The sequence below is a fragment of the Sorex araneus genome, chromosome 1, assembly GCF_027595985.1.
Source record: "Sorex araneus isolate mSorAra2 chromosome 1, mSorAra2.pri, whole genome shotgun sequence".
Lineage (NCBI taxonomy): Eukaryota > Metazoa > Chordata > Mammalia > Eulipotyphla > Soricidae > Sorex > Sorex araneus.
In genome coordinates, this window is record NC_073302.1 from 276,670,617 (window position 1) to 276,684,384 (window position 13,768).

Below are 13,768 nucleotides of genomic sequence, written 5' to 3' on the forward strand. Positions count from 1 at the left end.
CTTCAAGGAACTTCTCAATATATTGTGAAATAGGGAGGAAGACTAGATTTTTAAAATATGCAATAGCATTGAATAAAGAAGCTCCCAAAATCTTTATGTTCTCTCTACTATATGGGACTTCAAGTCTTCTGGTCTATATATGACTCTCTCTTGAGTTAGTTTTTTTATACAATTCACTGAGAATTTAAGATGGCTAAGCATAAAAGGAATCGCCTGTTCCTGTTGTTGTTATGACTAACAAAGCGCTTACTCACTCTCTCCTTACTCTCTCCTACCCTCCCATTCTCTTCAGCTGCCATCTAGGTCTGAGATCCCTCCCACCTGCTCTGATATTTCTTTTGCACATTGTTGCACATATCCTTTACTCTCCAGTTATCTTTGTTGGCAATGGAGAATATTCCGGCCCAGGTTTTATGGAAAAGAGGAAAAAGGAAATTTACAGCATAAACATTGACAAATAGTATTTCAACTCACTGACCTGGGCTAATGTCAACTACCGTATCTCCTACTGAGAATCTTACAATTGATTAAATATATACTGGAAGTGGCAGTTAACTCCTTGTCTTCCTCAAAATAACCTGATACCAGTCTAGATTTAATGAAAATTATGAGAAAGGTATGGAGTTCTACATTTTATAAATTATTAGTAGTGCCTTTTGATAGATAAATCAGTACCACAAAGATTTTGCTAGTTGTGTGCATAGATTAAATTCAAGAGTACACTAAAAACACATGACTACAAATTGCAATGTGATCTTTGATGAAATTCTGAAACATAAAAACTAAATAGGTGTAAAGAAATTTAACTGTAACTGTAGGCATTTTTAATAACATCAATATTTGTTTATGAGGTTTAAAAATTGTACCACAATTATGTTTTTAATAAATGAAACAAATATTTGGCATCTTTATTTTATTCTATAAGTCTAAAATTATTCCAAGTTTATTAAAATATTCCATAGATCTAAAACTTATGGTCTATAAATCTCAAATTATTCTTAGTTTATGTAAATGCAGTTTATTAAGAGAAACATGTATTTTACATTTTATTTCATATGTGTTCTAAAAAATTTATTTTTAGGTGGTTTTATAGGTAATTTATGGAAGCAGAGAATGTGGAAGAAACTTTGGAAAATGTTGACAACCATGAGAAATTGGAAATCACAAACCTATTCATGCAGAAATATAGGTTCAATTTTTTTTAAAGTATTATTCAAGAATCTTGGGACTAAGATTGTAGGAAAATGTTACATCACCTCAAATAGTTCTTCATTAAATGTAATTTACTATTAAATTAAATATTGAAATGTAACTTAATTGCATATAAAACAACTTTAATCATTCAAACCTAACCTGTTGAGCAAACAATTTAACAATTTTACCAGAAAAGTGCCACAAATACTCATCATTCATATTTTATCTATTAACTTTCTTTTTTACTTATATTCCTATTTATTCTCAATAAAAAGCAGTATGCCAATAGATATGACCTGAATAATTTAATTAAATGTTCTCTATTTGTATTCGATTTCCTTTAAGCCACAAATTATACTTGTTATCTAAGTGTCAAACTAATTAAGGATAGATAATTCAGTCCATATTTTAATTTTTGCTAATTCTATTTTGGGCATCGATTAGAAAGAAAATATCATGGCTAATTTTATGCATCAGCTGTTCTGTGCTAAGGGAGTTCTGGACATATGAAGGACATCATTTTTCGCTGTGTCTGTGAAGAAGTGTATAAAAGAGGTTAAAATAGGCACAATGCACTGCATGGAGAACACCTCACTGTGCATTGGATCTTTGAGGCCCTAAATAAAATGAAAAAGTGAGTGAACGGGAAAACTCATTCACTGTACTTTAGCTAAGACATCCATCATCTTTATATGTGCAGCTGTGTTCCTGCTTCTTGGGTGTTAGAATCACTCTTATCAACTTTTTTACCACAAGTTCTCTAGTCTCAGGTTTTGAGACGCAAAGTGAATTTCAACTTAACTTTCCTGATTCTCCAGCTTTTAGACACAAAGTTGTGGAAACTTGCTGATCTCCAAAACTGTGGGAGCCTATATTTATTCTCGTTTATATCTCTTCCCAAGTTTTTATACCTATCAAAAACTATTATCATATAATTTATGCCAAAAACTTAATTTTTATAGAACCATCTATATTCCATTGCCACTCTCTGGAGACTAGATTTGCATAGTATGCATTTAATAAACCACATGTATTTATGTTTCCTGAATGCACCTTTTTATTATGCATGGGGAAGCTTGATATAAATAATCACAAGTCAATAATTGCTGAAAATTGTAAAACATTATCGAATATTTGCATTTTATGAAAGAAAAAATGTCATATTGATTTATTTTTATTTATAGACTTGGAATATTGAATGCATATAAAATAGTTTCACCTTGGGGGGCTGGAGTGATAGCACAGCGGGTAGGGCGTTTGCCTTGCACGCGGCCGACCCGGGTTCGATTCCCAGCATCCCATATGGTCCCCTGAGCACCGCCAGGGGTAATTCCTGAGTGCAGAGCCAGGAGTGACCCTTGTGCATCGCCAGGTGTGACCCAAAAAGCAAAAAAAAAAAAAAAAAAAAAAAAGTTTCACCTTCAATATTAATTTACTCTATTCTGGTATATAAAATAGAATAAAGTCTTTTGCTTTAATTATAATGGTGCTATTAATGAATGAATTGTTTTATTTTATCACATTATGTATATTAATAGTTTTAAGAAAAATGTGCATCCTCTAATTAGTAACAAATTATTTCCTTTAGGGTAAACATAAATTTCTTTATATACAAAATCATTTAACATAATAGATACTAAAATAAACTTATATTTTACTGTGAAAATAGTCTGTTAATGTCAAACAAGAAAAAATTCTTAATCATTTGCTGCTTTGTCCTTCATTAGTTTTTTCTTAAGACACCAGAATGAAAAGGAGAATCATACCTGTCTCTTGAACCCATGATTGTATTATTGTCTGTAAAATATTCCCATACAAAATTTAAAAGCAAATTTTCCCTTAAGAAGAAATAGAAAAGAATAATGGATGCGCAGTGACAGCAAAAAAAAATCATTCATGTTCTCATCATGGACATTGTAGCAATCCAAAACATATCCATCTTCTATAAAGGAAAAATGTTTGTCTCGATAAAAATTCCAGATTAATGTAGGGTGACTCCATAGCAGTAGAGTGACTCACAATGCAGTAGAGGTCTGTCACAGCTAGGCATTCACCAAAATGCTTCTGACCAAGTCTACCGGATAGACTTTTGTTTTCTTTGCTTGAATAAAGACACAAGTTGTGGTATAAGAAACATGATCAACGGGTCCTAGAAACACAGGACATGCTTGAAAACTGGGCAACTACAAGAGTTTAGACAACTCCTTTGCCTATCTCATAAATCTTCTTCCAAATCACCCACACTCATACTCAACTTTCAAAGATAGGTTCTTTCTAGAAATGAGCTTATGTATAACAGGCAGGGAACTCATTTGGAAGCAAGAACACAGAAAAGAAACTCTGACCTGTCTGATCTCACTACAAGTACAGAAACAATCGGTTTATTGCTAGGAAAAAAATCTGAAAGTCTATGAAGTATCGACAATGACTATAAGAATGGTAAAAACACAATCACAATTCAAAATTTTCTTATTGAGGGTGGGGTGGGTTTGGATCTCACCCAGATGTGTGTTGGGGTTTCTTTTGGTTTTGATCTGAAGAGTCGGGAAAGAGTTGAAGACACTGGCTGGTGCTGAGAGGACCTGTCGTGCTGGAGATTGAACCAGGGATGGCTGCATCGTAGACACACACCTTACTCCTGCGTGTTCTCTCCAGGATTAACCCAGAACTTTCAAGTATTTATGGACTATACTCCTAAGTTTCAGAGAGGAGTGCATGCCCAATTCTAGTCTACACCATTTTTACCTCAAGTTCTACACTTTTAGGCAGAAATTCTCATTTTAACTTGTGAATTACAAAATAGTAAGAAAGCAATCTCTTGGCAAGAAAAACAACAGAATCAGAGGCAGAGTTCTCAAAATTGAAATTCTAAGACATGGTTACATTAAATAATTATGCTTGGCTATACTTACCACCTGTGTGCGTATATATATATACATATATATATATACATACGTATATGTATATAATTTAGGGAGAGATAATAAAATAAAGAGAGATATTAAAATAATATAAAGAAATAAGCATATGGGCATAAGTAACTATAACAACATTAGTCATATTCTAACATATATTTCTCAAGTATTCACTCAACTATGCTACAAGTGTTCTATTCAATTTCCTAAAGGTACTTCTCAGAAAAAAGTACATTGCATTGTTTGAAATAATAATGAAATGTAAGTTAGTTATGTAGTTTAGGGATCAGAAAGATAGTACAGGGGATGAGACACTTACTTTGCATGTGACTGACCAAACCCAGTTTGATTTCTGACATTACATATTTAGCATATGTCCCCCTGAACAAGGAGTAACCCCTGAGTATTGCCAGTGCCCCACCCCCAAGTGCACTCTAACTAGAATTCAAATGAAATTAATTAAGATAAATATGTATCTTCAGCATCCCTCTAAAAATTAAAGAATGCATTTCAAGTATCTCATAGTTCAAAGAAAGGGCTATCATAGACAAATGAAAGCATAGTAATTGAAAATAAATTTTAAAAAGCACGATGTGATAAAAAAATAGTATAGTAAGGTAAGTTTATTGAAAAAAAATGCTAAGATATGATCAGTCCTCAAATTAAAGTGTTTAGGGACCCTCTGCGCCTAAAGACTTTGACTCCAGAGATGTAACACATCCGGGCATCCAGCGCAGCATCCGATAGCGATGCATTGGGACTGCGAACTGGGCTACAACTCTGTGCTGCCGGGGGTGGATTTTTTTTCCTCCCCACCCTGCCTTCCTGCAAGGAAAGCGGCGGCCTGGCGGCACCCACGTGGCAGGCACCATCTTCTGTGACTCCAAACCCACAGGTATTCGGTTTTTACTTTTGGGGGCTCCCAGGAACTCATGGGGAGGGGGCGTAACCGGCACGCCCTCGGCCCAGATAAATCCGGAGCCACTGAGCGAGAATTGGACCCTCTGCGCCTAAAGACTTTGAATTCAGAGACTTCTTACAGCAATGCACTGGAACTGTGAGTTGGGCTATGTAATTTCTGGCAGAATTTTCCCTGGACTTTATACAGAAATCCAAAACCACACGAACGAGGCAGTGTCTGCGCGACTTAACATTTATAATTGTCAGCAATGTGAAACGGTTCCTTTTGAACAGGTCTGACTTGGGGGGGAAACTCCAAATAATAACAGTAAGTTTTTGTTGAAATATTGAAGGTTTTTAATGTAGCAGCCACCTCTCTGGACTGTGAACTAAGTAAAAGCCCCACGCTGGCCGTTGCGGCGTGGCATACACCGTACTATGAGGCGCGGGAAGGAGGATGAGGGGGAAAAAGAAAAAAAAAAAGGGAAAAGGAAAAAGGAAAAAAAAAAGAGAGAGAGAGAGTTATGTACTTGTAGCAGTGGGGCTACATATCTCTTCATTTCCAGCAATGAAAAACTAATTATCAAATGTAGTAGGTTTGTCTCTCTTGGTTGGAAACTCCAACAACTATAGTGAGTTTTGTGTTGAATTATGGAATGTAATCAAGGTAAAGAAAAAATGAAGTGAAATTCATTAGTTATACAGTAGGGGGTAGGGGGTGGGGGCGGGGGGTATACTGGGGTTTCTGGTGGTGGAATATGGGCACTGGTGAAGGGATGGGTGTTTGAATATCGTATAACTGACATATAAACCTGAGAACTTTGTAACTTTCCACATGGTGATTTAATAAAAAGTTTTAAAAAAAATTTTTAATTTACATCTAAAAAAAGAAACCAAATTAAAGTGTTTAGTGTTTTAATTCCTGGATTCCCAAGGACAACAAAGATGAATCAAAAGTGTTTTCTCTGCAGTGAGAGACACCCCGACATTGGGGCTTATCCCCGTGATCCCTCTTCCGTGAAGTTTCATAGATAAATATAAATGGGAGAGGCAGGACTTTCTCGGTTTGGGTGTTTTATTTTTGTGGGTGAGCATGGGCATTGTATAACTATTAGAAGAAATAAACTTGACTCCAATGAAGCATTTTTTTCTAGCACTATGATAGTAAAATTAAAGTTTGACTAGTGAATTTCCCAAGGACTTTTCTAGTATTATATATGCAAATTGTGAATCACACAGACAGGTAAAACCTTGAATGGTTTTCTCTAATTTTGGGTTTTTAACCATCACTGAAGGTGAAGAAAGTTTAATTTTTTCAGTTTTAACTGCTTCCTTAATTGGCTATTTTGATACTTGGCAGCTCAGCTCATTTCCAATTAATAGATCTCCTGAAATTTTAAAGATGAACTAAAGAACTATCATTTAATAAACATTTTTATATTATGTAAAGAGGCAAATTGGAAATAAAGATAAATATTGATATTTCTCAAAAATCTTGTGATTAAAATTTTATTTTGGAAAATTAAAAAATTATAGCTTTTTCCAAAATATACAAGCTACACAATTAGTACAAGAGAATTATCTCTCTGATACATTCAAAAGCATAGTTTATTAGCAGAAAATAAGCTTTAAGTGGTATTGGTTTTGAAATATTGACAGTAATTATGTTAAATATTGTTTATAATATTAACAATAAGATGCTAACATATAAAAAAGTCATTCTACATTTAAAATACATTATTTTAAGTATATAACAAGAATATTTGTACATTTAAAAATATATAATCTCAAAATAATTTATTTTAACCATAGTGTCAGCTATTATATCACAATCCTTACAGTTCTTTATATTGTTCCAGAAGAAACACAGAATATTAAAAAATGAAGATAAAAGTATCTTCAAAGATGACATGCCACTGACCAACCAAATGGAAACAGAGATAAACAAATGGGACTATATTAAACTAAGAAGTTTCTTCACTGCAAAAGATACAGTGACTAGAATACAAAGGCAATCCATAGAATGGGAAAAGATATTCACCCAATACCCATCCAATAAGGGGTTGGTATCAAGGGTATACAAAGCACTGGTTGACCTCTACAAAAAGAAAACATCCAACCCCATCAAAAAGGGGGCAAAGAAATTAACAGAAAATTTCTCAAGGAAGAAATACGAATGGCTAAAAGGCACATGAAAAAATCTTCTTCATCACTAATCATCAGGGAGATGCAGATCAAAACAACCTTACACCACAGAGACTGGTTCACATCCAAAAGAACAAAAACAACCGCTGTTGGCATGGATGTGAGGAGAAAGGAACCCTTCTGTACTGCTGGTGGGAATATCGACTGGTTCAGCCCTTTTGGAAAACAATATGGTGGATTCTCAAAAAATTAGAAATTGAGCTCCCATTTGACCCAGCAATACCACTTCTGGGAATATACCCCGGAGAAGCAAAAAAGTATAGTCAAAATGACATCTGTATGTTCATCGCAGCACAGTTTACAATAGCCAGAACTGTGCTGGAAAAAACCCGAATGCCCGAGAACAGATGACTGGCTAAGAAAACTTTGGTACATCTACACAATGGAATACTATGCAGCTGTTAGAAAGCATGAAGTCATGAAATTTGCATATAAGTGGATCAACATGGAAAGTATCATGTTGAGTGAAATGAATCAGAAAGAAAGAGACAGACACAGAAAGATTGCACTCATATGTGGAATATAAAGTAACAGAGAGGTACGAGCTAGCAATGATGCAACCTCTGGCAGAAAGCCCTCTGGACTTAATCACTAAAATACTAAAATACAGAAATCTAGAACCTCGAGACACTACTGTGGCCACACAACCTCATATCTCTTCATTCTCAATGCAATAGAAAACAAATGTGTAGGGAGCCACACCTAGCAAAGGTTGCCACTCCTAATCTTACTGATGTTATCCTATCAGCATTTGTTTATTACTAGCTAAAGCCCGTGCCACACCCTGCATTTCTTTTTTTTTTTTTTTTGGAGCAAAACTATTTTATTTTTTTATTTTTTTTTAATAACCAAAATATTTTTTTTTGCTTTCCATCTGATAATTTTTTACTTTTCTTTTTTTTTTTTTAAATTTATTTATTTTTAATTAGAGAATCACCGTGAGGGTACAGTTACAGATTTATACACTTTTGTGCTTATACTTCCCTCATACAAAGTTTGGGAACCCATCCCTTAACCAGTGCCCATTCTCCACCACCCATAAACCCAGTGTCCCTCCCACCCTCCCCAATCCCATCTCCCCCCCACCCCACCCTGCCACTGTGGCAAGGCATTCCCTTCTGTTTTCTCTCTCTAATTAGCTGTTGTGGTTTGCAATAAAGGTGTTGAGTGGCCGCTGTGCTCAGTCTCTAGCCCTCATTCAGCCTGCAACTCCCTTCCCCCACATGGCCTTCGACTACAATGTAGTTGGTGATCGCTTCTCTGAGTTGACCTTTCCCCGGAACGTGAGGCCAGCCTCGAAGCCATGGAGTCAACCTCCTGGTACTTATTTCTACAGTTCTTGGGTGTTAGTCTCCCACTCTGTTATTCTATATACCATAGATGAGTGCAATCTTTCTATGTCTGTCTCTCTCTTTCTGACTCATTTCACTCAGCATGAAACTTTTCATGCCCATCCACTTGACTACAAAATTCTTGACCTCCTTTTTTCTAACAGCTGCATAGTATTCCATTGTATAGATGTACCAAAGTTTCCTCAACCAGTCATCCGTTCTGGGGCATTCGGGTTTTTTCCAGATTCTGGCTATTGTAAACAGTGCTGCGATGAACATACATGTGCAGATGTTGTTTCGATTGTACTTTTTTGCCTCTCTGGGATATATTCCCAGCAGTGGTATTGCTGGGTCAAATGGGAATTCAATATCTAATTTTTTGAGAGTCGTCCAAATTGTTTTCCAGAAGGGCTGAACCAGTCGGCATTCCCACCAGCAGTGAAGAAGGGTCCCTTTCTCCCCACATCCTCTCCAACAGCGGTTGCTTTTGTTCTTTTGGATGTGTGCTAGTCTCTGTCACACCCTGCATTTCTATTGGGGGTCCCAGCGTGCATACCATACCAACTCCTCACAGCAGGGAGGTATAAAATACTGTAACTGCCATAGAATAAATGACTTTTTCTCCCTCCTCCGGGCTCTGCGTCTGTTCATTCAGCTGTGTCCCCCTCTCAGACCCACGAAGGGTTCTCCCTGCTGAACAGAACGAGACCTCCACATCGACTTCCACACAAATGATCAAATGCTTCCTTTCCAGCAGGTCCGACTTTGGGGGGGGGGACTCCAAACAATAATAGTGAGTTTTTTGTTTGTATGTAATCAAAGTAAAGAGAAAGTAAAGTGAAATTTATCAGCTACACAGGCAGGGTGGGAGGCTGGGGGGCGGGGGGTGGAGAGGAGGTTTACCGTGGTTCTTGGTGATGGAATATATGCACTGGTGAAGGGATGGGTGTTGAGCATTATGTAACTGAGACTTAAGCCTGAAAGCTTTGTAACTTTCCACATGGTGATTCAAAAAAAAATAAATTAGAAAAAAAATATGCTCAGACATAAAAAATTAAATTAATCAAAAATCTTTTAAAATGAGTAATTGCAGAGTTGTTACTGTTTATGAATTTATGATGATGATCAATTTGGGTGTCATATATTTTAGGGTTTCCCAAGAGTTTTGTGGGGGTCCATGGGTGCTCCAGGCTATATAGGTGTTTCGGTTCAGTGCTTGGTCCTGTCATCATGTGCTACTACTCAGCCACACTCGGCATGGTTCAGGGTGCTGTGTGATGTCAGGGATTAAACTCTTTAGCGAACTATGTCTAAGTGAGTGAATGAACAGCCTAGACCCACTCCGCACCAGCCCCCCCCACACTGCCCCCAAGCAATTTTTTGTTTGGTTTTGGTTTTGGGCCACGACCAGTTGTAAATTGTGCTTAAGATCTTGCTCCTGGCTGTGTTCAGGGATCACTGCTGGCAGTGCTCAGGGTACGATGGATTAAACCCATATCCTTTGTATTAATTGTCCTATACCATGAAAATATATTTACAGTAAAATTTTTCCTGTAATTGCAAAACTTTTAAATATATTTTGCCAAAATTTGTATTTTCATAAAACCCAGAAGGTTTTATGTATATATGTTATACTTGTCATCCAATATTTTACAACGGTCTCTCTCTCTCTATACATACATATATGTATGGACAAATGTATCACTATATCACTGTCATCCTGTTGTTCATGGATTTACTCAAGAGGGCAACAGTAATGTCTCCATTTGTCCCAGCCCTGAGATTTTAGCAGCCTCTCCTTTCTCCTCTTTCCCAATGATTGGAGGCTTCTTTCAGGGTCAGGGGAATGAGACCTGTTATCATTACTGTTACTATATTTGGCATATCAAATATGCCATGGAGAGCTTGCCAGGCTCTGCTGTGTAGGCGGGATATTCTCAGGAGCTTGCCAGGCTCTCCAAGAGGCATATATACATATATATGTACATATACATGTATATATATTTCCTTTTATGATGATGTGTCGCATAAGTGCGGCCCAGGAATAAGTTCACTCATGTGTGAGGCGTGGCCCAAGCGTGTGGAAAGTGGCCTGGAGCATGGCAGCAGTTGGATAGTGAAGATCAGCTGCCGGGGCTGGGTCCATTGAGATGGGGACCGCTCTCACCTGCCACCCTCTGGGGCTCCCAGACTGAAAACAGCCTGGCGCAGAGTCCAGTGGCATGGTTATGGGGATTTCATTTTATGCTCCCTTCCAGGAGAAGCAAATGTGTGTTCACATATTGATTTATGCATTTCTAAGACATAGTATTTTAATGTATGTCTAGGTCTTGCTGTCTATTGAACTATAATGTTTGCCTTTTATGCCTTCTTGGAGAATGTTTAACTATTAAACTTTCTACATCTTCACTTTCTTCTTTATAAAATTAAATAACAGTATATAGCATACTTCCTTCTAAAAATAATGTAAAAAATATGTATGTGTCTCATGACCTTTTGATAAATATAAATGGTCTTCTACCCATCACTTTAAAAATATATTTTTCAATATTTTTAAAAACAGTATCATTATAAGTATTATGAGAAACATTTTGCTTTAAATATTGGTGTATTATTCTATTTATAGAGGAACCCAAGTGTGTGGGACCTGAGGCTGAGATCTCCAAGACTGCTCAGATTGGGACTGGGCCTCCTCCACCCAGATCCCCCATTTTATTGTAGCTTGGCAGCCACACCCACAAACTGCCCTGGCTCAGTGTAATCGCATTAATGGCCAAAATCCAGAGACTATAGAACAAAGCTCCCAGAAATACACAGCCGCATTTGTGGCCATGCCACCTATTGTAGCCTAGTTCTCTCCCTTGGAGAAACTGGCAAGGTACTAAGAACATCCTACCTGCAAGGCAGAGCCTGGCAAGTTCTCCATGGCATATTTGATATGCCAAATACAGTAACAATGATGGGTCTCATTCCCATTACCCTGAAGGAGCCTCCAATGTGGCACTGCTGGGAAGAACGAGTAAAGAGAGGCTGCTAAAATCTCAGGGCTAGGATGAATGGAGATGTTACTGGTGCCCGCTTGAGCAAATAGATGACCAATGGGATGACAGTGATAGAGTGATTCTATTTACATAAAATTAAATAAAGATAACTTTGAAAGAAAGGTTTATCATTCTCACAAAGTCCCCTCAACATATTACCATTTTATAATTTAAAAAATACATATTCTTTTGTATCAAAATATTTGCACATTTTGGGGCTGGAGCAATAGCACAGTGTTTAGGGCATTTGCCTTGCACATGGCTGACCCAGGTTCGATGCCTAGCACCCTATATAGTCCCCCGAGAACCGCCAGGAGTGATTCCTGAGTGAAGAGCCAATAGTAACCCCTGAGCATTGCTGGGTGTGACCCAAAATCAATATGTATATATATATATATATATATATTTGCACATTTTAATATTAGGAAAATAAAGAGAGTAAAACTAGCTATTAATCTAATGTACATATTTTATAATAAGAAGGGTAGTATAATACAATAATTTAAATAATTTATCTTGACTGTAGCCATAGTACAGGATAAGGCATGTGCCGAATGCCTAGATCGATTCCCAGTTAGTTCTACCATGACTGTTGAGCATGATCTTGGAGTCCATCTCCCTCGACTCAGTACTGCCTGGTAGGTCCTGAAGATCCCTAAGCATCACATTGGATGGATAGTCACCCATTACGTCTTAACCATCAAAGCACTGCACCCTTGGTCCCTCACAATACTCTGTCCTGCAGGTTAAGAACAGCAAGGAGAGGCCCTCAAGCCACATATATACCACTTGGGAGAAACTTCCCACCTGAAAATTCACCAATTTACTATGCATTGGCATAAACTTGAAATCCACTTTCTGCTAATAAAAATATAATCACCTTTTCTTTTCTCTGAGACAACAGTCTAGTTTTGCAGTAGATTAAAGTTTCCACCAAAGGCTCATATAATTCGTTAGGAATATGGGTCTGTGGGCCTGGGGAGCAGGGATGGTGCTTGTGGTCCGCAGGAGGTTCAACTTGAGCTCAGTCGCTGGCACCAGACGATCCTCAGGAGCCCTGAGCAATATGCTTTCAGGCCCCTTAGCACCACCAGGAAGCATTTGCTTCCTCCCCCACCAGCCTCTCAAAGTTACATTTGGAAAGCATTCGGAAGCTGTGAAGGTAGCTGGGATTGTGTTGGGGGAAGAGTTTTTCCTCAGCGTGCCCAGACACATTGCGAAGGATGATGGGTGCCCAGAGAAACCACCCCGGGAGACAGCTGAAGGCCGTTCACTTTATTCCCAAATACACACATGTTTTCTAGAGGGTCCCAGCTTAAGAGGATGGTCCAATCACATAAAGTTTAGCATCACTAACTTATCCCCTTTCCAACTCTGCTTTGCCCCGGTCCAATCCTATTTAAGGCTAGATTCTGCATTTAGGTGGCAGTTCTTGGGGGCTGGGTGAGACTCAAGGCCGGGTACCTGGTGCTTGTAAAATGCAGCCAGACACTCTCTACTGGGTCACTATGCAGGAACAGGTCTTATTTGCTCTGCGGGGTCAGATCCTATCAGCTCTGGTGCCTGTTGCCATGCTCCACAGGATTGGAGAATAAAGTCTCAGGGAGACTTAGAAAAGCTTTATGGCCAATGCAGAACTTTTCTCAGCTTTTCCATCTAGACATTTTCTGGCAGACAGCACGTAGAGAATATTGAACATTCTAGCATATATCTGAGAACCGTCTGAGGCTATCATAGTTTTTAATAGTTTAGAATGCCAGAGAAAGGAAAATTGGATTTCATGGAAGCCCAAGCAGCCAGACTTGAAAAGCTAAGTTCCCGGAGTGAAATGAGGCTGACATTTTACAACACTTTTCCTGTTGATGCATTTCCAGGTTCCTAGGTTACACAAGCAGAACATAGCTGCTGTTCAAATACTGAACTTTTATAAAACTTTTGGAAATCTTGGTTCATAGAAGATGAAAATAATTTAGAAACTATTGAGAAGTTGCAAAGGTCAGCAATTTAAACCCTCAATTATCATTTTAACAAGCCAAATTATTGTCAAGAGCAAAAGATAAAGTTCCTAGCAATTCTGCAAACTAACTTTTGTACTGAGGTTATCACAAATTGAATTACCTTTCTGATATTTTATTAAAGATAATATTATCGACATACTCTATAAATTCACATAAACTATTTC

At 37.6% G+C, this 13,768-nt stretch overlaps 1 pseudogene; it reads right to left on the reverse strand.

The window, feature by feature from the left end:
• The window catches only part of LOC101548109 (torsin-1A-like), a 109,535-nt pseudogene extending 97,262 nt beyond the window's left edge, over window positions 1-12,273 (reverse strand).
• Window positions 12,274-13,768: the final 1,495 nt, after the last annotated feature.